This window comes from Lepisosteus platostomus, chromosome 12 (assembly GCF_059453375.1).
Source record: "Lepisosteus platostomus isolate fLepPlt1 chromosome 12, fLepPlt1.hap1, whole genome shotgun sequence".
Lineage (NCBI taxonomy): Eukaryota > Metazoa > Chordata > Actinopteri > Semionotiformes > Lepisosteidae > Lepisosteus > Lepisosteus platostomus.
The window spans coordinates 32,898,217-32,921,369 of NC_142622.1; the positions used below are offsets into that span (position 1 = coordinate 32,898,217).

The window sequence follows — 23,153 nt, forward strand, 5'->3', positions numbered from 1 at the left end:
CAGTGTCATCTGCCCTCTTTTCACCGGCACATTATGTATACATATAGAAAATGAATAAATTCATTTGAAAAATTATGAGGAAAATATCCTTTTTCATGGCTGGCACATGCAAAAGGCCAACAGCAAGCAATCATCCATCTTCCCTGTTGCCAGAGGAATCATGACACTGTAATAAATAACCATTGCTTCTTTAAAAAAAATCTCTAAATTGAAAACACTGGGGATATTTATCCAAGTACACCATTTTTAAAACTTTGGCAACAAATGCCATGTAAGAGATACAACAATTATTTCAGGAAAAATTAATATGTAGCTTTGCTGCTTATGAGAGCTTCATATAGATTAATGAAGATAAAATCTTTAAAGAACTTTTAACCAAAGTCCTTTTCAACAGTTTTAACTTTTTTAAAGAGGTTCTTTCTGAAAAAACTGCTTCAAGTAGCTTATGACCTTTATCATAGATGTGCTGATCTTGGACTACCCATTTCAATATGACATCTTTACACTGCTTGTTTGTTACAAAGGTTCCTATTTTGTTTCAGATTCTGTTTACTGAAAAAAGATGCAACAAACAATAATCCCAGATCCCTGAACAGTTCAATTAGGCATAGCTCTAATGCGTCTCTACCACAAAGCTTTCATTTTGACAATAAGCCTACTTCTATGAAATATTATTTGTTTGCTGAATCTACCCTATAATTGCAAACAGAACACATATTATTACCTACAAGCTCACACCTGATTCTTGGAATTCCCCAAATTAATTTTACATCCAAAACTGAATCCAGATTTATGTTTTATAATCATGACTTCTGACTTAGGTAAGATTGCCACAATACTACAACCCCTGAACTATTAAATCAATTTTTGTGCATCCTCTGAAACATGTAACCATCAGGCCCATCAGCTTGTGATTCTGACTCAGTTCAAACAAACAAAAACTGATGAACACGCTGCTCTCCTTGATGCTGCAAGCTCAGAAGTATAGTACCTGGCCAGCCATGACAGCCAAGTGTACCCTGGGCAATTCTCAATCCAGCTAACTGTTTACAGCTGTGTGAGGAATCCCAGCCATTGTTCACGAATGATATAACAGAAGATTCAAATTAGCCACGACTAGACTAGCCCTGCAGTGGACTGGGGTCCCATCCAGGTTGTATTTCTGCTTTGTGTCCATTGCTTGCAAGGATAGGCTCCCCCAAAACCCTGTATTGGATAAAGTAATTAGAAAACAGATGGATGCCTGGACAATAAGAATCATCCTATTCTTAGAAACAAGTAAAGGTTTATTTCATGCTGAAAAGAGAAGAAAAGAGACACAACGTTTCTGCAGTGGAGCCTTCTTCAGGTGTGACACATAGCTATCAGTGGTGAGGAGAACAGAGTGATGAAGCCAAATCATAGATGTGGATGATTAGGAGGCCATGATTGGTAAAGACAAGGGGGAAGTTTGGCCAAGGACACCGGGGTAATACCCCAACTCTTTTTGAGAATCACTCTGGGATTTTTGAATACCATAAAGTGTAAGAACCTTGTTTTTACATCTCATCTGAAGGACGGTGCTTTATCATGTTCACTCAGTACCATTAAGTAGCAATTACCATTGATTGCCTTCTAAGGGAAGGAGAGCCCAAACTACTGTGTTTGAAAACGCTGTGGGGGTGAATTACATGACCACCAAAGCTCTTCACCGTTGGATGCAAGGTTTCAGTTTGACTGTGTTGGTAATAGGTTGTAGAGACTAACTCCACAAATTATTACCAGTTGGCTGCATCTATGTAACTTTTACTTTTATGGGTAAGGCAAACAGAACATTAGCATAGGCTGTTAAGAGTTATTTAGGTTGATACCACACGTGCGCTTGTCAGTTCATGGTGAAGGGTGATTCATCTGACCATATTACATTTTTCCAGTGCTTGGTAGCCTGTTACCTGTGCATTTTGCACTACTGGACTTGCAAACTACATAGACAGGTGCGACGAGTTGTTTGTGTATTGCATTCAGACTATGGAATGCCTCTCTTTGGAGTTCTCAGCAGTGTATTTTTGATTAAAGTGGCTGCTCATGCCCAGTTAAAATCTGCAGTCAACTGATCTGCAGTTCATTGTTTTTTTTAGCATTTCAAATTAATGCATGGGTGACATCATCTTGGAATATGCTCTTCTGCCCACTATTGCCCTTTGCTGCTAATGTCTGCAGACCCCCTCTAAGAGACTGTTGTTCGTGAAACTTTAGAAATTGAGCTATCTTGTTGACTAAAGGTCCTGCCAACCATGCCTCAGCAACCACCAAAGTCACTGATATCTTCACTTGCAGCCATGCTAGCTATAAGTATAAGAAACCAGGCACATTCATTGTTTTTATATATCCATGCATTTTCTAAACACTTCTTCCACATTGGAACTGAAGCCTATCTTAGCAAGCATCATGCGCAGTGTATACCCTGGAAAGGATGCCACTCAGAGGCTTAAAATTATGTTGAATCCATAATAAATTAAACATTTTTGCCATGTTTGATGTGAACATTTTATAAGTAACATGACATGATGCCTAATAAAGTAATTTCTATTTAATTGAGAAAATGTGACATTACAAATTATAATAAAAAACACAAGGAATGAAGTTATCTGTTCTCTCATTTTGTTTTCCTATTCTATACAAATCTGCAAGCAGTTTTCTAAAGAAACAAAAATGAATAGGCAAATCAAGGTGAAACAGCAAATGCTGCACCCAATAACTATCCACCTTCAAGTCAAATTCTGTAACTAAGCAACCAGTCATTTATGCAGTGCTTGGCAATGCTTCTCTATAAAATCTAATTATTAAATCATACTCCCCAAAAAATATACTCAATCCTGTTTACCCACAGCGAGTTGATATTTTTTTCTTGAACACTTCCATTACTTGATAATACAGGAAAAATAATTCTTAAATAATGACTGAAATTTCAGATGACTGAAATGAAAATATCTTATATACTGTACTTATATTACATGTAACCATTTACATCTTTTGATCAATCTTTTATTTAATTTTTAAGAGGGATTAATTTACTACTGGGTTCAATTTTCGTGTGCTACCTGGGTGGAGTTTGCATGTTCTTCCAGTGTTTGTGTGGGCTTCCTCCCACACTCTAAAGACATACTGGTAGGTTAATTGGCTTTGGTTAAATTGTCAATGGTTTGCATGTGTGTGTCAGTGTGTACACTGGTGGCATCCCATTCAGGGTGTACCCTGCTAGGCTCTGGCTTCCCTGTGACCCTGAATTGAATGAAGGGGTTAGAAAATGGATGAACAAACTAGAACCATGTTTTTCCAACACCAGTCCCAAGCACCAGTTTCTACTGGGTCCTATAATCAGACACATTATAATGTATGAATTCATTTTTTCATGCTTTATTTTTTAGTTTAAGCAGTCTTCTAAACAGGATGCCCTTAAGGAGCTAGTCCCCGATACAAAAAAGGTTGAGTAACAGTACTCTTAAGTGGCACTTAAGGACGTAATTAACAGTATATTAAGTATGCTCCAGTCAACCTACAAAACAAGTGTGGTGGACTGTGTGAAGTGGCCCAGGCACTGGTGAGGCCAGTGTCTGGATACTACTTCCTAGAATAATATTCTGAATAATACTGCAAAAAAGAACTCATTCCTTGCAGGAAGAACACAGACTTCATAAACTAGGTCTAGGATTTCTGAGACTTAAATGTAAATTCCTAAGTCAGCTGCAATTAACTTTGAGCAATAGCAGGCAACTATAAAGACACTATGTTCTGATGTTTCTTTTTAAGTAAAAAGAATTATGCAAAAAACAAAGGTTTCTTAGTCATTTTTTACATCATCGTTCAATTGGCTTTCATGTACTGTAGCACGTAGACTTGTTGTACTTTTTAATACCATGGAAAGGAAAACAGGAATCAACACTCCACAGATCCACTTTACTAGGCTTATAAGCTCAAGTGGTTTTCTGCCTTATTTGTATCTCACCAAGGAGAGCCAATAGATGGGGTGCTGTTCTGAAGATAATCCTTCACAGGTGATGGAAAACTAGTATATGGCAGAGTACTCTATTGGTGCTTATAGGCTGTTAAATAATACTGCAAGCAACATATCACAACTTAATAAAAGCATAAACATTCTTATTTGAAGGATTTATTGTTTAATGCATGGAATGTTGTTACTGGAGGTCACAGCTATTAACCATATCCCTCCATACAGTATGTCAGTGGTCTGTACCTATTTTTGTTAAAAAAAGCAGGACACAACGCGTTCAAGTTTGAATGTTCAAATATTTCGAAAATTAGAAAAATATGGCATAGCATTTCATCATGCAGTTGAGCTGTAGTATCTAGTTGTATTCTCAAGTGTACAGGATGATGCAGTCTCTGTGAAATCTATGAAATGTTATAAGGCTTAGCTGTTGTAGAAAATGTTAGGCTTAAAGCTGGATGGGATTTTCCAATCAAACGTAAAAAGCCTTACCTTACTTTTAAATATGGAATTACAATTAATTTACTCATATAAAAAAGTAAGGAAAGGGGAAACAGTGAAACCTTATATAAAATAAAAAAATATAGTAACATTACAATAGACAAGACCTTTTGAAAAATTCATTGTTTAATTTTTAAGGAAATATACAGCATGCAGTACACAGAAAAAATGACATTTGTCACTTATAAACATTTCCTTAATTAGAGCTAGCTTTAGTTATATTTTGTAAATAAAACTAGTGAGATCTAATGTACAGTATACAAGGTGTGTGCATTGGCATATGTTTAGTACATTATTGATATACAGTCTGTAGCTATACTGCTATTAATTTAAGTACTTCTAAGTCTTTCACAAAGGATTCGTTTTCCACTTGTACTGCACGTTTATGGTAACTGTGATGCATTATCTCACTCCTGTACACGAAGCATTTACTGCTACTGAAAGAGTAAATACTTACTGATCATGTAGTGCTTTATCTTGTATTTCATATTTCTTGCCTCACATTTTGTTAGAAACCTTACCACTTCACACACAAGGGGTGCAGAAATTAGGCATAGGCCCCAGTGTTCTAGCTGTACAGTGGCCTCTCCTAACATAATTTCCAACAGGTTAAACAGAAATTCGTGATTAACAATTAGGAGATAAAGTTTCAGTGTCCCCCAGATTTCTTCATAAGTAAGACGTAAGAAGAAAAAATTCTGAAAATGTTATATAGTAAACTTAATTGCATGTCATTTAAAAAAGTCATATTTATCTTAAAATCCAGAAAACATGAGGGTGACATTTAATCACACCCTTGCAGTCAGTCTTTTATAATTCTTGCAATGCTATGGATTACTTTGACAAGACACCTCCTGTAGTGTACTATGATGTTTTGGCACTTATAAAGCATGATTTTTGCCAAAAGCTTCAGGATTAATTTCTCTAAGTACTACAGACTCTTCGCATGTTGTCGGTAAACTACCTTCTTGAGTCTAAACCGCAAATGTTGGACTGATTTTAGGTTTGGAGATTGAGACAGCCAGTCATGAACTTTTATTTTGTATGGAGTTAACCATAAATTTGGGTGTATACTTTGGATCTCTGTCTTGCTGAAGTGTCCATTTTCAGCTCAGCTTAAACTTCTTAGAAGTCTCGTACATGGTCACTATTCCCCTCTTTTGAAACAAGAGCTCCAGGACTCACAGATGTAAAACAATTCCAAAACATAAGGGCTCCCCTGCCATATTTCATGCTGGGCATGACGTTTGCCTCAACTTGAGCTTCATTTTTGTTATGCAGTACCGATAAAAGGTCCAAAATGATCAATTTATGTTTCATCCGACCATAAAATATTATTTAAATATGATGTAGTAATTCTAAGTTTCCTCTATATGTTGTTCACCCACATAAAATGCTTCTTCTGTGCAACCTACAGTAGTTATGAATAACACATTCATGTAGATGACATTAAACAGCAGTTTCTGACACACTGTATCCTGAAAATGCAAGATTGTTTTGGAGATCTCCAACTGACCTTTTAATATACTTATTCCCAAACTACTTGCTCAGAGCTCAGGTTGGCTTCACTTGCGTCCTCTTTGTATCATGATTTCCACTATACCAGTAGCCTTAAATTTCTTAATTATGGACAAAAGTGGACAGGGGTAGATTCACCTTCTGGATTCTTACATATCCCTTTCCTAACCTGTGGAGGTCAATGTTAATTTGCCCACAGCCTTCTGATCTTGAATGCGATGATGCATGCTACTACTGAATGTCTTCCATGTTTTACCTCCATTTATACTCCAGGGAAAGATGAAACCTTGATATACTAGGAAAGCTTTCATTACATTTTCAAAGAGCAGAAAGTTATTGGAGACTTGTTTTGGGGGCTTTCAACTATAGAAATACTAAAGGGTGTGAACAAATGTCTCCATTGAGTTCCTTAATGAAATACTTTCTGGAATTAACTTCTGACAAATATAATCAGATGTGTTCTTTGCAATGCCATTATGATTATAGACATTTTTAATTATTTAAGCATATGATGTTGTCTGTTTCTATTTAATCTAAAGTATAAGTACACCTGGAAAGCACTTAATTGCGGAGTATATAAAGCATATTTCAATACAGTATATCAGTATACCTCTGTAGTATCAGGAAGGCTGGTGCTGATATCCACAGATTTCTCACTTATCAGAAGGTTCTCAATATTTGTTCACTTTAAAAGAAGAAACCTGTTCATAGTTAAGGTCTAATTAATGTTTCATTGTAACTGACGTTCTTGATGATTTATGCTATTTGCTGGCTGTGCCTGTCTGTTGTTGTGGCCCAAAGAACAAAGGGGTGAGACAGAGCAGCTGGCTGCCGTTAGTGGCTGCCAGCACAGTGCATGAGCTGGCACCTGTGCTGTGCCACCTTTCATGCCCTTTATTAGTACAGTGTTTATCAGTAGCATGTACTAGCCTCTGTGTAGCATTTTTTAATTTAAACAGAGACTGGAAACTCTTTCAATTGAAATTTTCTCACACTGTTTTTTTTAATTTTATTTAGAGAGACATCTTAGATCCATAAAATTTCGAATTCTGCATTGTCTGCTGTAATACGATTACAGTATCTAGCAAAATGATTAGCAGTCTGTCTAGTTTCCTGGCAGAGCCCCTGATTTTCGTGTACTGGGATGTGGAGCAGGTGAAGTAGATTCACTCACGGTTCCTCTGACCCAGATCAACAGATGAAGCCCATTACCAAGTTTGGCATGGGAATGGTCTTGGGACTAAAGAGAGGACAGCAGCTGTGTATGACCGGGGAGACAGTATTTCAGGACATAGTAACCACCAGCAAATATCTTAGCAAAACTTTTAAGCCTCCTATAGAGTCTTTTTTGCCATGGTGGTAGTATCAAATTTTATTGATTAATTTATTAGTCAAAACACAAAAACCTAGGTAGTTTGTGTGACTCCTATACGATTTACTCTTTAATAAATTCTGTTTGGAAATGTCAGGCCCTAAGTATAACGGTAATGGAGGTGTATCACCTAGCTACATTTGCGTCATATTCAATCACTGATACTAATAAACATGTGTCCATCTGTATAAGGTTATGAATATGGCACATTACCAGCTGTCTGAGACAACAATACTGATTTCAAGCATAAGCATTTTTTTAACCTAAGAATGGATTGCTGTGACATTATTTAAAACACAAAAGGTATAAAAGACGACCTACATTGTAATTGTTATCCACCATAATACTGCTGCTTGGATGTTGCTTAAATGAATAGTGAAATAGCTGTATTAAACAGCTGTGTGCAATGGCCTGCAAATGGTCACTGTACCCTTAAGCTTTTTTAATCAATAGCCAATGTAGATTTGTTTAAAGTCCATGGAACATCCAGCATTTTAAAACAGCTAAAATCACAAATTAAGTACAGCACTTTAAACACTAGATTACTGAAAACCTTTGAATTACATTTTAATATGTAATTTAAAAGAATGACACTGCAGAATGCAGAATAATGAGGAAAAGAAGTCATATACTATAAAAGCAGCTTATTAGTGACTTTTACAACAGTAATGTGCAAGGCATACTGTACATTTGTAATGCAAATTCCAACATCCTGTAGCTTTCTAGACCACAGCTGGCCATTCCTAACTTAAGTAAATCAACTAGACTTAGCAAACAGATCAAAAAGCCCACATGTAAGTTTTCTTCAAATGTGTTGCCTGATGTTGGTTTAGAAGTCAAAGCTATGAAATAGAACAGTAGATATATTGAAGAAATACAGTATTTAATTCAATTCCAGTTTTTTATTATATGAAAACAAAGTACCAGAGAAAGGTATTATAAAAAGGACCAGAGAAAGTTTCATAAATTAAAGATAAAAACCCTGAAGCTTTCTTCCTCGATACCTTATGTCATTTAAAGGTGTGTTTATTTCATAGGAAAATGTGACAGTCCAGAGATGCTGCAGAAGACAAGTTATGACATACTAGACAAAATCGCATTTGATAGCAATCATCAGACTGTGCTAAGCCATGGATGCTGGTTTCAATAAGCTTTTAATTAAGGATGTCTTAGGCAAATGCAAATAATTTGATACCATAAATACAGAACCACAGTGGAAATAAGTATTTTTTAATTTGAGCACCAAACACCAAGGAAGCTGAGAAAAGACACTGCCCTAAGAAAAGGGTTGCACAGACACTGCCCTAAAACCACTCTACCATGTAAGAATGCATGTTAAGTGTGGCAATTCTCAAGTTCAGTAGAAAAGACCTCCTGCTCTAGAGACAGGATGATAAAATAGGATAAAAAATGTTAACAATATTTATGAATATAATTATATATACAGTACCATACTGTATATACAGTAGCTTATAGTGGTAGCTGAAAATAAAAAAAATGAAGTACACTCTGTATTGCACCTCCAACTCTTTAATTTGTACACTTCCTAATGGAATAACTCATATTTTCCTTGCGCTTGGGTTCTGTGTTTTATAGTGATAGAGTAAAATCTTTACCTTAATAATTACTGTTATTACCTCATAATTACCTCCATAAATGCCTTTTGCCTCAAATTCCTCAAATTAAAACCTTGAGATTTCTAACACTAGTGTTTGACCGTGTTGTATCATAGTAACATTCATTTTCTAATCTTTCTTCTTTCCAATCATTTCTTTCCTCTGCTCATTCTATAAGTCTTTTATTTGTAGTATTTTTTCCCCCCATCACCAGCTAGATGCTTATTCCTTGAAATTTGTAATGGTGATCCCAGAATCTATCCCAGATGCCAGTTCCTTGCAGGCAGCATACACACAGATTTAAAATAAGTTTTGACTTTGCACTTTTAGACGACACTATACTGTAAGTTGACAAGCAAATAAAATTAAACAAATAAAGGTGGCCAGGCTGATACTGTACAGTATATCCTTTATTGGGATATCAAGTTTTGCATTTGACCTTTGAAAGACTTGAGCTCAGTCTTCTGCTATCCAAAGAAACAATGCAACTTGAACAATCAACACACCCATATCACAACATAAAATTTGTATAACCCAAAGCATGCACCCAGTAAACTACTGATATAAAATCAGACCACTATGTACCGTATTACCTGTGCATTAGTATACAACTGAAACTATTCATGAGACTACCTGCAATAAATAACCGACTCAGCTAACCACTTAACATTTCTACTGATGATATTCACGTTAATTGAAATACAGTAGCAGCCCCAAACATCTAGCACCAAAATAACCCACAAAAATGGTCTTGTTATACACAGGTTGGGATTGGTTTGCTGTCACTTTTTAAGAGAAGGTGGGTTTCTGTGTGTGGGGAAATTAAAAGTAGCAAATACAGAAGCTACAGAACCATTTCTTTAATAAAAAAGAAAGTTTGCAATAAATCTTCAGGATGTTACTTAACATATTTTAAGTTTTCTTTGAGAAGTGATTTTGATTTTTGGTATAAATAGGCTTTTAGACAGTTATAATTTTGCAGTGCAAAAAAGCAGCAAAATGGTTACAGTTTAATATTAACCAGGTTTGTGTAAAAATGCTTATTAAATCTGTTGAAATGTCTGGAGAGGGCACTTGGCAAAATTAATAACACAGCTGCCATACATTTACAGTAGTTTGAAAATCATTTTCAGAAACACACACATTTAGTCTTCACATCCCACCACCTTTGTCATCCAAAAACACATTTAATTCACTGTGACTAAACTACAATATAAACCACTTGTAAAGCCCCTGAGCTTGGAATGCATTTTTATATGTTTATAAACAACCCTGGTCTGTGTGCTATTCAGAAAAAAATGGTATAGGTTAGTCTGAACTGCTGGTTGGAAACTGGAATTCATTTCAGAAGCAAAAATATCATTACTTTTTATACAGTGAAACAACTCTCTCTCCATTACCTAGGTGAACCTATAGAAATACCCAAATATGTTTTTAGGTGCAGAACAGCTCACAATGACCCATGATGTGTAATGCATGATCCTACTTTAAATATTTTTATTCACAGCATTTAGTGAAAATAAATTAATTTTGAAGTGTATGCCAAAGTCTATAATTGTTTGCAATTCTTAATTTGTTTGCAATTCCCCACTGTTTCACTTTTTCTGCTTGCTAATTACTGTGTTGTTTTCCAATTCAACAAGTACCAGCAGCCATATCACCCTGCAACTCACAACTGGCAACCCACTGAAGCTAAGCAGGTGTGAGCCTGGTCAGTACCTGGATGGGAGACATCCTGGGAAAAACTAAGGTTGCTGCTGGAAGAGGTGTTAGTGGGGCCAGGGGGCACTCACCCTGTGATTCATGTGGGTCCCAATGCCCCAGTATAGTGATGGGGACACTATAGCGTAAACAGGCGCCGTCCTTTGGATGAGATGTAAAACTGAGGTCCTGACTCTCTGTGGTCATTAAAAATACCAGGCTGTTTCTTGAAAAGAGTAGGGGTGTAACCCCGGTGTCCTGGTCAAATTTCCCATTGGCCCTTACCAATCATGGCCTCCTAATAATCCCCCTCTATGAATTGGCTTCATTACTCTGCTCTCCTCCCAACTGATAGCTGATATGTGGTGAGTGTTCTGGTGCACTATGGCTGCCATTGCATCATCCAGGTGGATGCTGCACATGGGCGGTGGTGGAGGGGAGTCCCCATTACCTGTAAAGTGCTTTGAGTGGAGTGCTGAATAATTATTATTATTAATTAATTATTAATTATTTGCAAACTACTGTACACCAGAATCTACATCACTGATATACTGTAGATCAGGGAGAAAAGGGGACCAAATATGAATCCATGGGGTACATCACAGCTCACATCACATCTGCAGAATTAAAGGTTTACCCCTCAAGAACACATGCTGGTTAGGATCTCAATCTGTGTAGGTGGTTATACAGTAGGTAAAGGATGAATACTCAAATTGAGGTAATTAGTGGAGTATAACATGATCTGTATTAGAACAGTTACTCTGTTTCATTTATATCAATCATCTAGATTCCAGTAAAATTAAATTAAGTGACTGCTCAAATTTGCAGATTATACCAAATAAGGAGAAACAGAAAACACTGTAAAAGCAGCAGATAACATTTACTGTACAAATATTTTCATAAAATTAAAGACTTAAAGAAAACCGGAAATACTGAACTAAACGAAGATACTTAAAAAAGACTTAGGTGATGTTGTAACACATCGTTTCCATTTTCTAGACAATGTGAGGACGAAATTAAAAAGTCAAACAAAACTCTAGGATATATATTTAAAAGCACTGAATTTAAATAAAGGGATGTTATGTTAAAATTATTTAATGCAATAATAAGGTCTTCTTAGTTTTGATCTTAGTTTTGATCATCACATTACAGAACCTGATAACCTATTCAAAATCCTCAGTCACTGACAAAGTAAACCTAGTAATCAAAATGAACACAAAACAAAATTAAACTAGAGGGTTCAAGTGGAATGTGAAAGTGCATTTGAAACTGAAAAAAAGAGGAACTTCTTTCTAGAAATGGCTGAATGAGATCCTTGGATCAATTAACTATTGGACAGGATAGATGAATCAAATGGCCTCTTCTTGTTTGCAAACCTCCTTATGTTGTTATTATAATATTATGATCTGTGGAACCATTGCCAGTCCTAGACTTGAGAGACGCCCAAAGTCAGATTAGAAATATTCTAGCAAGGGGTTTACAAATAATATTCTCTTTGTCATACTTCAGAAAATGTGGAATGTTATCAGATTTATTACTTTTTAAGTGTCCAAACTTGTGTAGACCCTTAGCTGTATTTACATCTGGCATAAATCCTGTGTGAAGCACTAATTCAGCATGTTTATGAATTCTTTGTTATCAGCTCATACAATCTATTATCTTTTAAACAATGACTTTGAGGTTTTACTTTTGTAGTACTGTAGTTTTACAGTACTGAAAAAGAATGCTTTGCATTATACCTTCCTCTGTTGCACTATGCTTTTTTGTATTCCCTGTTGGCAACTCTAATGTATTTTTTCGGTTGTGCCTGCAGCTTGGCATACTCTAAAAAAAGTCTCCAAATTTTCCGCCCTTTTACGCCCTTTTTTTTGTAGAGCACTCTTTTCCTTGAATTTTCTTCTTAATTTATACAGTAAACAATTTATTGTAATACAATACTAGCAAAATTTGAGTATTTTTGGGGACAAATTCATTTTGAGTCATAAACATATTTCTAAAGAACAACCCTCCTAATTGTATTCACTCTGAATCCATCTGGTCCCACCTTGCCACTCCTGAGGTCTGCTTCATTCCTTTGCTTGTATTTCTAAATTACGCACCCTAATGGACTCAGTTTTTTAGAGATTTAATAAATATAAGATATTATAATGGTGACTTCCCATGTAAATTCCCTACATCTATTATAAATTTTGAGATAGGTTAGGCTTTCCACAGCTATGTTAATAGCTAACAGCTAATCCACTTATGAAACATTTTTTAATCTTATTATGTAGTGCCATTTCTTGAACTCCATTATTCCCTAACTCTCGGAACAGTACAACCATAACTGGAGTTGTGGCTGAAAGTATCCCAAAGTATCCCGTCAATTAATCAATGTGTTTTTGTACATTAATAAAAAAAACAGACCTATTGAGTCAATGAGCACAGAATAATAAACAGTATCTCATAGCAACAAGAATGCAGTGACGGCTTGAGACATGCAGAAAATATGGAACGTGTTTCAAGCACAAAGGTTTTCCACAGGCACCATCATGGAGAGCCAACATCTTTAATGAATCTTATGTAATTAAACTAGTTGTTGTGTTCAAGTAATGTCTTGTTTGGGAGACTATAAGATTATTTAGCTACAATTATAAGGTATTTTGCAGTTAGTTTGCAAGCTAGTACAGTAATCTACAGTAGCCTTTAGACAGCTAGGGGGCAGAGGCAGGGCAGGGGGTGAAGTTACCACCTGGGCTCAGCTTTTCTTGTGGGAAACCCTGGATATGATACCACAACTAGTCAAAACTATCTTCTAAAAATTATAAGTGCTTATGACAAACAACCACATAAAAAGTACAATCAGTTCTGCTATAATGCAATAACCATGCAATAGGAACCACTAAGTCAGTGTTAATAGGCTAGGCAGTAAATGTGCTGAAGATACCTCCACGTCTGGACTTTTATTGATACAAACTGCTATATTATATTTATGTAGTATGGATAAATGTTAAAACAGTTATGGCTGGATTTCAATATAATAAGAAAGGGCGTGCATATCTTATTTATATCAGTAAAAGAAAACATGCACTTTTATTTTGACCTAACCATTTTATGGTAAAAAAAACAACAACATATGTATAAAAATGTTTTACATCACTAAGCCATTACATCACTTAACCAAAATTATTCCTCTCTGAAAAAAGAATTAGTGCGACAAATATAACTTTGTGGTTAAACTTAATTTTTTTTTAAAAACTAAAGAATATTCAAAAAATACATTTTTGGATGACAAAATGAGACACAAGCATGAATTCTGGACTCCATAATAAAATGACAAGATGATAAATAGAATTGTTCTTATACAATGTATCCATCTTATGAAACATTTCCACCTTTTGTACAAGCTATTTAAAAACAGCATAACAAAATTTTTAAGCTCGTTCCGGAATCATACTGTATATCAGTGATGTGTATGTCCTGTACAAAGGCATTAATTAAATTATATACAATGTCATAATATTGGATTGTTGCTGAGGAGTTTAGAGCTGATGTTTTATAGTACTGAATTCAAAGCTATTTTTTTAAACAAACAATAAATCAAGTGTAAATAATCATACATTTTGAAAACACCTTAAGTTCGCAAAACTTTGTCAAAATGTCAAAATGATGATTTTGACAACAGTACTGTTTGTAACTTTAAATGATGACAATTTCAAGCAGCATAAAAAAACTGTAAGAGTTACATTAGGTCATCACAAATTAAAATGTTATTATGTACATGTTGTACATCTGTACAATAAGTTGTAAAAGTTCAGATTTTTATGTATGTAGATTCACACTAGTGTTGTTAGAGTAAATAAAAAGAAAGTATGTGCGTATGTGCATTTACAATTTTACCAAAATGAAAAAAAAAATACTAGTAAAACACAATAGAAATGATTCAATTTGTGAACATATTGGTCAAAATGTTTATAAATATAACTACTGTATATATACATTTTATATAATAGTTTCATTTGTGAACAAAATCAAGTGCTTACTCAAAACAACTTTTGATCAACATTCTTGTGAATGTTTCAGCTACAAGGTAAATACTCAAGTACAGTATGTTAGGACATAATTCTGCTTTCTGTGGCACTTATAAATAATGAGCAAGCAATGGGAAGTGAAAATGAATCTCAGGATTTTTCAAGAATTATAGAACAGTATACAGTAAAATTTCCATAAAACGTGTATCAGCCATGGTAGGGAGAATACTAAACTATCTTCCTAAACCAGGGCTTTGTCATGTAATTTTAGGCAATTTCAGTTAGGCTTCATACAACAGTAAAACTGTTGGGTTTAAATGGAAAAAAATGTGCATGTTATAATACTCTGGCACACTTGATATGTAATTTATTTGAAAAAAATTCCACGCAGTTTCTGCAAAGCAAGATGATTGGTACATTTGAAACCACTTTGTACTATTTTTTCTTCAAAAGCTGAAACGTACTGCCATTTACCACTTTATAGCAATAAGACATATGCACACAAAACAGTTGGCCTCAAATCAATGACAAACCACCTTTTACATTGCCCAGAATTTATTTAAGGAAAAACCACAAGAAAAATTTAAGGAACTGCCCAGAAACCTTATGCCTTTGAAGACCCCCATCTTTCACATAGCAGTGCTCATTCAGGTGTTATTTAATTCAATACAAACAAACAAGGGCATTAAGTCTGAAAACACTTGCTGACCACAATGCTCTTAAATTTCACGTTTTGCACCACATAAATAAAATGGAAAAATACTTTTCTCCTTTTACTACAGAAATCTCAAACATTATACAGTCTTTTACGTTTGTTACAGATTATGGCATAATTATGATCTTGCTATTTCATTTGTTATGTACTGAAGTATAAGGAAATTATTTAATTTGTTTTTCCCATTGACTATACAGGACTATGACATAATAAAACAAGGCTCCAAATGACGTAATGTTTTGAACAACAACAAAAACGGAAGAAATGAATACAAAATATGTTCTGTCTAAAAGGAACAAAAGGAAAAAAAAGACTGTCTTAAGCACAAAATAACTAATATTTCTGAATATATGTAAACGTTACATAACCAGATTCCCCCACTGCCAGTATTAAAATTGTCCAAGAATCTACCCTAATTTTCTTTGAATTCCACATTCTCCTGGATTCCCTTGAAAATACTGTACTGTATATCTTTCCTTTACAGCAACAAATGCTTTAAACTTACTGTTGACTTGCACATAATGTTTTATACTAAGAGCTGAAATTTACTATTTAAATGCCACAAGAAACTGTAATATGTTGGAGGCCTTGTTAATATGGGTCATCACACTATTATTTGCTAACAAACAGCTATTCAAATTGACATTTAAATATAGTACAATTACATATTCCTAGTTAAGACCACACTAAAAATGTATTTGGATCTGAACAAATTATACATTTTATACATTTGAACGTCTAAACTTCAAAAGGACAGATCTCCTGAAATGATGAATACAGGGCATTCAGCTAACATTTTACTCCTGGGCTGCTTTGTGACTGCTAAATGACTTCACCATTAACACCTATTTCATTAACAATGGGCACATCTGCAATATGGGGAGAATATACTGTACAGTAGTTCACATTTTCTAACTATTTACTAACCAATTTATTTAATTCATGGTTGAGAGGGAGCCAGAGCCTAATCTGGCAAGCGACAGATGTAGAGCAGGATACACCCTGGATGGGACACCAGTCTATCAAGGTGTACACACAGGCACGCTCCCATTCACACCAGTGCCACTTTTCCCAGAAGCCAATTAACCTACTAGTATGTCTTTGGAGTGTGGGAGGAAACCAGAGCACCTGGGGACAACCCATAGGAATACATTTACATTGATAAAAATGCACGCGAATACAATTTAAAATAGTTTGCTTATACTTTGTTTATTGTGACATGCTATGACAAAAGTCAAATACATCATCATCATTTTTCTCTGAGGTAGATTTCTCTGAGCCATTCTACCAGTTGTCATGCATGTACTTATTCTAGGAAAATGCTGCGTTTCTTTGTGCTAGAGGCTCCAGCAGGGCAGTTCTACTGCTATTGTCAAAGATCTCACCTACTGTTGATATCAAGGTGGAGTTAAGGGAAAGTAATCTTTGAACTGAGTTAAATGTAAGGTGAAAATTGTCAAGAGTGAGGGAAGAATGCAATCTGTTTTGGTTAAGCTTTGTTGGAAATTGTGCTTAAAAGGTTATTTACATTGTGCGAGGTTCTGAGTGGGTTATCATTGTCGCAATATGATTTTCAAGTGGCCATTGGAACAAACAACCTTCACAGGACTTTACTGACATGCAAAACCATCAAGGCTGGAGCTGCACCATGAATGCCCCAGAGCCAGAGCTTCTGGTCTGAAGAAATCTCATCTTCCAGGCAAGATCCCATGCATGGTCAGTAAAAACATCCACAATGGGATACAGAGAGGTTGAAAGTCATCAACAGGGCCCTTGAAAACAGCGTCATAATTTACAGTGTTCATTTCTAGAAACCACTTACTAAATCCATTTTAGTAAATATTTCCCATTTCTCAACAGCTGAAATGAAGTGCAGGTCCCACCAATATGGAGCTCGACCTGTCTTCTGTAAAATTTGTAAAAAATGAAAATCTTCTGCAGACTATTTTAGACCCAACAGTCCCCAAAAAGACCCGAATTCATCAAAGACTAAGAACACTGTATGAATGCTGAGAGAATCGTTTTGTTTTTGTTTAAATTATGACCTACTTATGCTGACTACATCCTCTAGGAAAAAATAAGCTTATGAAGTGTTTTGGCAGCTGAAAGGGAGAAAATAAGCATTTTGGGGATTCCCAGACCTTGTGTAAAAATACAATCTGCTTCCATTGCACTTTACATATTACTACAGTATATTATTCCTAGATCTACCTGATTCTTTTATAAATTATACTTTGCAGCATATTTTGGAATCTTATGTAAGTTTTATGGAAGAGGTGGCTGCCAACAGTTGCCAATGTGATTTAGCAAAACATTAGGTACAAAAAGGTGTGAGAAAGCATACAAGAAAGCATACAAGAAATGTATAATTAAAAGTATTAAAACATGCTGCACCTTTTACTATTATCCTGTTGGTCAGTTACAATTGTAAGTTTTATAGATTATTTAAGCACTCATAGTGCATGCTGAAACTCTATGTACATTTAAGATTGGGTGGCTTTGACAGTGAGGCTACAAAATGACCTTTCAGTAATTCTCTTTATTTGGAAACCTACAGTAAACTGTTATGCACACGATGAAATAAACAAAAGAGTGGTCCATGTCAATTGATTAGATATATCTGAATACAGATCCAAAGGAAACTGGCTGCCATTGCTCTATCATTAAAGTAACATATATAATGATAACTGTCTTTCAAAAACAAAGTTAGGTTAGTTGAGAACATACTCTCATTTCTAATGACAGCCTGGCGAAGATCTCATGCCACAGGCACACAGAAAACAAACAGTGAAAGAAGAAAAAGTTAATAATATCTTAGGAAGTGGCAGTATTAGAAAGTGCAAGTGCCAACAAAAGATTTAATCTTACAAATAAAAAAAGACCACAAGAAACAAAGATGAATAGCTCAATCTCTCACAGATTTTCTAGTTATTGTCAGTGGCTCATTGGAATGACTTGTGTCCTGTGTCTGCAGTTGCTATTAGGAGCTTGATAAAAAATGTAGGATGGCATCATTGGACTGCAATAAATTAAAATAAAAGGTATTTTCCCTCTAACAGATTTGTAAATTAACTTTAGCCAGTGAAGCATTCAACGAGTATGCAGATGGGGCCAATCAATCAAAGAATAAACATCACAATGACAATTGTGATGGGGGTGCCAGCAATACATTTTAAAACAGAAAGATATAATGGGCATCATGTTTCCCCAAGAATGACTTTAGAGACCATTCCGTAAACAGAATCAACATAGTAATGTATACGATGGACAATACAAACAGTATGTACCAGTGTAAACCTTGAGGAACATGTACTTAATTAAAAAAACATATTCTTATCATACTTTCCAACCGTATACCTATATATTTATAAACCTGACTACCTAAAGTAAAAATAGTGATCACTGGCCGAGATGGACCTGGAATTATTTTTATTGAGCTGTCTAAATTTAGTTTAATCAAAGAAAGGCTGCTGAAAATGATCAGAATTAAGCAGCAAATCAGTATTAAATTGTGATAAAATAAGTCTGGTTGAGCACAAGATTGTGTCATTAAAATAAAGGAGGATATGAAATTTGCCTGAACATTATTGCTGTTCAGATGGAGATGGAGATGGAGAAACGTGTAGGTCATAGTATGGAATCTAATGCAACTCTTTTAGTAACTGGAATAGATCTGAAACCATAATATCTGTCAGATATTACACACTGTGAAAGAATTTGTAAATCTGAAACCATTCAAAGGAGTTTCCCCCAAGATCAATAGCACACAATTTCACTTTAGACAACTTGTGAGACTCCAGACTACATATCGTGGTCTACCATAAATGAAAAAGTTTATCATAAATAAAAGCACGAATAAATCTTCTTAAAACAGTGTAAGTCTTCTTGTCTAATACTATTCAAAATAATGTACTAAGTAATGTACTAAAAATGTTTAAATCACCTTTCAAATAATTCAATCCTTTTGAAGTGCAATAAAAACAAAAGCTTTTGTCTTGTGGCTGAAACTTGTGTCTGTCAGACACAAGTATGATTCTCTTAACCTAACATGAATATCCAAAACTATTTTAAATTACGCATTTTAAAAACACACAGAAATATTTACTTTTGTAAAGCCATTTGAGTATCTGATTACTTTCTCAATTCTGTGAAACCCTTATTAAATCTTGAAAACACATGCCTACTGCTCACATTTCCCAGTAAAATAGTAATGGCAGGGATCTACTGTAAATGCAGACTTGAGCAGTGAAGCTGCCATAAATTCAATTTTTTAACACACAGCTTAAATTGTATAATGTTATTCAGATGTCCGATTGAACAAAACTTCAGAAATAATTAGAAATTCATATTTTCTTCTGTAACTAATCCAAACATATTATTTGCAACAAACAAAACCATTTTGAGTTAAAGCGTTGCCTGCCATGATGACTATTTAAAAAAAAATAAGCTTCCACAAAACCAGTAAGAGCAAACTGCATGAAGTCATCCCATCACCCGCCACTTCTTCCTACAGAGATAAAGTCCCTTTTCCTGTCAATTAAAGTGACTTGTAAATTCTTCAACAGTATCCAAGTTTTAAGCGGCACTTTCTTCTATAATTTTCTGCGAATGACCCGTGTACCATCCAAGGCCTGGAATACTTTTCACTAAATTAAAAACAGTTCATTTATCAAATAAACCATAAAAAGACAATTCATAAATTAAACTGTAGAGATCGAATAACAATAATGACATTTGAATTCTCTCTCCAATTTGAACAAAAAAATCACTTTCTCCGTAAAAAGGCAAACAATTCTTTTTCAATAAATTGTGTTACTATAATTATTTGCACTGCTATTAATGTCCTGTACAACAGTACAATGTAACAATGTACTGTTAACAACGTCAAAACAGTGAAGCTTGTAGGTCTTAACAGTCGTTATTGCTGTTGGTGAAAAGTGTATTTTTTGTTTTGTTATTTTAAACTTAGCAGAGAAAAACAACTGGGCTTGTAATCAAGGTACCCAAATGTTGCTTCTGGCGTTTCACCTACAAATTGCTGACGTGAACTCTGTATAAATAGTGACCAAGACCGCTTCCATACCAATGCATGCTTTCAATTTGTATTCAAATATCCTCCTACCATACCATAAAGCAAAAAAAAATCACGGTAAAAAAGAAATGCACTATCAACATTGTTAACCCAAAGATCTATATTGTAAAAATCATAAGCAGACCACGCTTCAACTTCTGCTCTTCTTTAGTTACTCTCTTTAATAAACATGGGTCAAAACACGCTTGACGCTGAATTACTGTATATCACTTAATAGCTTCAAGTTATAATTGCAATTTCAACTTATACGTTTTGTACACAAAACCCTGCTGCAGTACTCAAACTGTCATAGTGCATTTCCGTATCGATCATCAACATTTACTTACTAAGTCGAATGGGCTGCTGATTTCCTCGCCTGCTACCAAAATAACTTCACTTCTCACACAGCTGCGCTGCACTGTGGTGTTTGACCTGAAATACCCTACTGCAGAATCTCTGATCTCCCAGAATTCTGATACATTGCATATAGCAAAATCCCTATCTACGGCAGCTCCAAAGGGACAACCAAACCACATATACTGTACTTCACTTTCACTTTACTTACCACACAGAAATTGTGCACAGTTAATACATCTCCCGTTTACAGTATCACTGAACGTGAGTCCATGATTTCTACAGTGCTCATGTGAGATCACGATAAAAGTGACACATATTAAGAAAGATAATGTATGTTGCCAGTCTTTTGGTGGGCATAAGAAACTACTGAAAAGTCACCCGAAAACTGTAGCAGTACAGTACCATTTTTTTTAAAAGCTCCGCAGGAAATAATTTTCGTTACTAGGTAGAAAATGTAGGACTCCAGAAAAAGTCAAACCTTTAAAAAATGTTAACTCACGACCACTACCTGCTGTTGTTATAAATGGAGAACTCCTTAGTATATAATGCAAAACTCCGTCCAGAACTGAATATTTTGAGTAGCATATCAAATGTATGTTTTCATCAACTGTTACTGTACATGTATGTGAATTTGGACATCACAGCATTTATAAATGATATTGTTATTGTACATAAGACAAGCGTAAACGCCTGATTCTTTGTGGCCAAATGCAATTTGAATTCCACAAAAATACAATATAATAAAATCCATTTTGTTGAATGTTTAACAAGTAGGTCAGTGTTTAAAAGGAACTGAAATAAGTAGTATATTAAAGTGGGTAGAAAAGGCTCTGGAAAAGCAAAGGTCAATCGATAATATATCAACGCATTTAGATCACATTAAGAAGCAAGTACTACGGTTCACTGTCACTGCTAAAGGACCACCGTGTTAAAGGTTAAATATGAAGGTCAAGTATTAGCGTCGAGCCTCATGTGTCTATAAAGTGCAAAACAAGTGAAGAGTTAAATACGTTAAAAGGAAAACCTCCAAAATTAATTAATTAAAAACACGCAAAGGGTTACAACAATACTCTGAGATTTTTGAGTCAAAAATAAGGTAAAACACCTCTGCTTTAAAAAAAATATAGTAATTCTTAGTCATGTCACTAAGAATAAGTCGCGATTTTCTGGCACCTCGCATATCTGTGTATAGCCCAACAGGTATTTTGACTGCTACTAGTTGACACACGCCTCCCAGTGCAAAGCAATAAACTAATAAACGTTATTCTCCAGTTGTCCCTGCGAAAAGTTTTTACAAATGCAAAAGAGTTACACTATAATAAACACCCATAACCTGTGTGGGCATTTTCTCAGAAACGATTTTTTTTTTACCTCCGCCCACGTTAATCTTTGATATCTGACGGCCATTAAGTTATTACTTGTATTCAAATAATAATAAAAAGTAATTATAATGATGTCGTTAAAGCAAACCTTTCTCTCCGTGAAATGCAGCGCAGTTCTAGAAGCCCGTCCGCCTTTATTTCACAAACGTCACTCTTTCTGTGCAACTGTTCTCTGTGTTTCACTATTAACTGAGATTCGGAAAACTAAATGCCAACCTTTCCACGCAGTTGAGGGCTCTAAGGAGGCATTTTGCGGCGGAAGGAGGATTTGTTTCTCCATTGAATCGGCCTTCATTAATAATAAATTACCGATCTTACCTGCGCGTGTACTCGAAGGTGGATAGATGCGGCTCCTGCCCTGAAATGACCCAGACGAACGAAAAGTCTGAATAAATAAACTTCAACATGGACTCTGGAATAACACTGACACTGCAGCTCTCGAATTGATCGCTATGGGGAATCAGAGAGCTGTTTGGTTGTTTTTTTGTCAGTAACCGAATACAGCCTCGCCCTTGTCGTCTAGTTATTCCAGCCGAGCCTTAAATCACAAGTTTCACAGCCGATCAAGAAGGGGAATACAGAAGGAATATGGAAGGATACTGTGGAGGGGTGGAAAAAATGAATCTTCTTTAAAATACGATTTTAAGGTGCCCAGAATGCAGCTAGTCATAAGTCAATTGATTTTGTATAATAAATAGGAACCGTTTTATTGTTTCTGTCTATAACACGACTCGTATATTATGCCAACAGAATTTTCCATAGAACCACAAGCATGATTTCAATTAGTTTTCAAACATCAGTCAAAAAGACGTTTACAATAAGTTTTAGAACAGAAAGCCACATGAAAGTGAGAAGACACATTGATCCAATCCAGGCAAGAAAGGGATCACTGGTTTTTAGTGTCCCAAAAATAGATTCATTT

At 35.2% G+C, this 23,153-nt stretch overlaps 1 protein-coding gene across 5 annotated transcripts in view; it reads right to left on the reverse strand.

Moving 5' to 3' along the window:
* The window catches only part of thrb (thyroid hormone receptor beta), a 136,186-nt gene extending 113,486 nt beyond the window's left edge, over positions 1–22,700 (reverse strand). For 3 of the 5 annotated variants that reach the window (XM_088601672.1, XM_088601668.1, XM_088601671.1), the window contains exon 1: positions 22,550–22,700. The gene's annotated coding sequence lies outside the window, so the exon portion shown is untranslated. Of the gene's footprint in view, positions 1–20,839; positions 20,986–22,319; positions 22,462–22,549 lie in introns of those variants that run through there. The other 2 variants (XM_088601670.1, XM_088601669.1) reach the window with 2 other exon arrangements.
* Positions 22,701–23,153: the final 453 nt, after the last annotated feature.